This window comes from Montipora foliosa, chromosome 8, assembly GCF_036669935.1.
Source record: "Montipora foliosa isolate CH-2021 chromosome 8, ASM3666993v2, whole genome shotgun sequence".
In the NCBI taxonomy this organism is placed as follows: Eukaryota; Metazoa; Cnidaria; class Anthozoa; order Scleractinia; family Acroporidae; genus Montipora; species Montipora foliosa.
This window is the reverse complement of record NC_090876.1, coordinates 39,876,225-39,880,473: the sequence shown is the minus strand read 5'-3', so window position 1 is coordinate 39,880,473 and position 4,249 is coordinate 39,876,225.

The following is a 4,249-nucleotide window of genomic DNA, read 5'->3' as shown; positions in this document are numbered from 1 at the left end:
CACTCAATTGAAAACCGCTCTAAACAACAGGGTTTGGTCAGAACCAATAAAATCTTTTGCTTTCAAATAAGGCGCGCGCCCTGGATGGCGCAATTTATGGTGCATTTTTTACCTGATAGCGTGATAAGTTCTGCTTAACCATCTCAATTTTTTTCATATATATTATTAATAAGTAATCACATGATTTTTCTCGTGCAATTTGGAATAAATAAGCTGTAAATTTACGGGCTTCTGCTTATTTATTTCAATTTACACTCGAAATCATGTGATTACCTTTACTTACATTACATTCCATGAAAAGTTTCTGATGCAGTAGATAGCTGTATAATTTTCAGCTCTTCATCGGTGTTCATATTCAAACAATGTTAGCAAGTACGGTACGGTAAACTATACTCTTGCCTTATTATACAGTGGTGCAGGGATGGCGCTGTGGTGTAGGTATGGTACAGCGGTGAGAGAACTCGCCTTCTACCAATGTGGCTCTGGTTCGATTCGTAGACTCCGCGTCATATGTGGGTTGAGTTCTCTACTCTGCACCGAGAGGTTTTTCTCCACGTACTCCGGTTTTTCTCTCTCCTCAAAAACCAACATTTGATTTGATTTGCTCACCTTCTCAAACTCCGAGAAGTGCAGCACTTCGCTGCCCGAATAATCAGTGATACTAGAAAGTTCGATCACGTGACCCCAGTAAAGAAGAGGCACTCTGTTTGCCAGTTAAATCGCAACTGCACTATCGTGACGCTGTGCTTGCTGTGCTTGTATGACTGGACAAGCTCCCGCTTATCTTTCCTCATGTACGCCCTTGACAACACGCTGACACTGGAAGAGCTCAGCATAGCCATCGATGCTCTCGCCTGTGGCAAGGCACCGGGGAAGGACGATACCCCGCCGGAAGTTTTGTAACATGGAAAGCAACCATCCTGCATCCGCTTCATGAGCTCCTGTGCCTGTTCTGGGAGCAAGGCCACATCCCCCAAGGCATGACAGATGGCAACATAGTCACCCTGTACAAGAACAAGGGTGACCGTAGTGATTGCAACAACTATCGCGGCATCTCTCTTCTGAGCAGCGTTGGCAAAGTCTTCGCTCGGGTCACCTTGACTCGCCTGCAGAGCCTTGCTTGGCAAGTCTATCCCAAGTCACAGTGTGGCTTCAGAGCGGGGAGGTCCACAGTGGACATGATCTTCTCCCTCCGGCAGCTGCAGGAGAAGTGTCGAGAGCAGCAGCAGCCATTGTTCCTCGCCTTCATGGACCTCACCAAAGCTTTTGACTTAATGAGCAGAAGCGGGCTCTTCAAGATCTTCCAGAAGATTGGCTGCCCTCCAAAGCTCCTGGCGATCATCACCTCCTTTCACCAGGACATGCAGAGTACGGTCTGCTTGGATGGAGTCACCTCCAATGCCTTCCCAGTCAGCAGTGGAGTAAAGTAGAGCTGTGTCCTTGCTCCAACCCTGTTCGGGGTTTTCTTCTCGATGCTGCTCCAGTATGCCTTGTAGACTGTACAGAAGGTGTCTACGTCCAGACGAGGTCAGACGGCAAACTCTTCAAAATCGCCAGACTCCGCACCAAAACCAACGCTTACGTGATGCTCATACGGGAGCTGCTGTTTTCAGACGACGATGCTTTAACATCCCACAGCGAGGAGGGCCTCCAACATCACGTAGACAAGATGTCTCACGGCTGCAAGGAGTCTGGGCTAAAGACCAGCCTTAGGAAGACCAACATCCTGGCGCAAGGTGCTGAGTCCCCCCACTAATCACCATCGACAACACGGAGCTGGAGGTTGTGGACACCTTCACCTACTTGGGCTCCATCGTGTCAAGCTCGACTTCGCTCGATGCTGAGATCAGCTGCAGGATCACCAAAGCAGCTGCTTTCATGGCCAAACTCAACAAGCGAGTGTGGGAAAATGACCTGTTGAGCGAGAGGACCAAGGTGTGCGTCTACCAAGCTTGTGTCCTGTCAACTCTCCTTTATAGCAGCGCGTCGTGGACGACCTGTGCCAGACAAGAGCGGCGACTCAACTGATTCCACCTCCTCTGCCTTCGGCGCCTGCTGCGCATCAGGTGGCAGGACAGAGTCACCAACACCGAGGTCCTGGAGCGCGCTGGCTCACTGAGCATGCCATCGCTGCTCATTCAGCGACGCCTTCGATGGCTCGGCCATGCACATCGCATGGAGCCTGATCGCCTGCCAAGGGCAATCCTTATGGAGAACTGCGGGAGGGCGTCCGGCGCGTGGATCGACCGCTGCTGCGCTACATGGACGTCATCAAGCGAGACTTGCGATCTGCACTAATCGACACCAGTGCTTGGGAAGACATCGCCAAACACCGAGATATATGGCGGCAAAGAGTCAAAACGGGGTTTTCAAAGGCGGAAGCGAACGCTAGAGTCCAGGCTACATGCAAGAGAGCGGCCAGGAAAGAACGCGCAGCCTCTGCGCGTGATTCCACAAGGCACGTCTGCGCCACCTGCAACAGAGACTGCCACTCCAGGAGCGGGCTACACAGTCATACAAGATCCTGCCATAATCCCCAGTGCTAACCATTGCCTCTTCGAGACGAGGATGCCAGTACAATTACAACAGACTCACAACAACAACAACATTATCTTTATTTCTTGAATTGCTAAATTATTTACAGGTGGCCTCGTTTGCATGGGCAAAATACAAAAGAAATGTTGCTCGAGAGCGAGGCTAGTGAGTCTAATTAGCACATAAAATTTGGGCCGCCATTAATGCATGCGGTCTATATATGATTTCTCTTGAGAGCACAAGCCGATGCAAGTTTGCTGAATGCACACTTCTCGAACACATTGGCGATACTACTACAAAGTATTAAATCAGAAGTTGCTTACAATATTTGCGTCAGTGTTGTTTCCCTATTAATAATATACATGAAAAAAATACTTGTTTCTGATTGGCTGACAGCAGTGCTGGTGTAACACAGTGCAAAAAGTGTAATACACCAGGGCAAAAAGTGAAATACCAGTGCAAATTACACATCGAAATTGTGGATTGTGATTGGCTAATAAACAATAGGGTTTGATCAGAACCAATCAAATCTTTTGTTTTCAAATCAAGTGCGCGCCCTGGATGGCGCAAGTATGGCCTAATTTTCCCTGATTGCGTGATACGCGTGCGTTTCTTCTGCTTAACCATCTCGACTTTTTTCATGTATATCACATGATTTTTCTCGTGCAATTTAGAATAAATAAGCACTTGTAAATTTTTTCAAAGACGATCAAAATTGCACGAGCCTGTAGGGCCTGTAGCCTGTAGTACCACGGGCCGATTACGGGCTTGAAAAACAAAGCAAAAGGTAATTAAAAAACCATATAATAAACTACTTACTAACCGATTGGCCCTCGGTCGTTTTTGTACCGACCTCGCTGCGCTCGGTCCGTACTGCCACGACCTCTGGCCAATATTCCCCAGTACGCCGGCCCTCGCGCTCGGTTAGTAAAAAGTTAGTATTGTACTATTAAACGAGTTTTAAAAACTTATACACAGTACTTATAGAAAGTTGAAGCGTACGAGCTTTCGGCTCCTTCTCAACTTTCTATAAGTACTGTGTATAAGTTTTTAAAACTAGTTTAATAGTATGTTTTCACCAGTACAGTGTAACATTCATAAAAGTTAGTATTGTATTTTTTTTATAAACAATCATTTATTTTAACATTTGCTTTAAGAGCACAGTGTGCTCATCGAAAAGAGCTCATGCTGTTTACAATAATTAAAAAAACACGTGTTACGGTCAGAGAAAATCAAAAATAGATCAACAAAATCGGTTGGACAAAAAAATTAACGACTGAAAATTAATACTGAAATAAACTAGAATTTAATGAAAAATGAACATTGGCTGGGACGGCACCATCAAAAATCAAAAAGTTTTTGTCCGACTCGCAATGCCATCTATTTCCCAAAAAGTGTGCAGCGGAGGCGAACAGCTTTTTGCGCATGGTGGCAAAACTTGGGCAGTACAAAAAATAACCATTAATGCTTAGTATCTTCAACAGGTACATCACAAAGAGCGCAAGCAGGGATAAAACAGCTTTTTTTAAGAAAAGATGATGGTTTAAAGGTTGTATCATGTCAAGGAGGTGATTTAAAAAATGTATTAAAAAAGGTGTGGTTACAGTGCTCGTTTCTATGGTCCGAGGCTGACAAATACGGCTATTTAAGTCACTGACAATTGCAGCGCATCCCCGATGTTGGACAAATTTAGCTCGATTTATGAAAAAAGCGG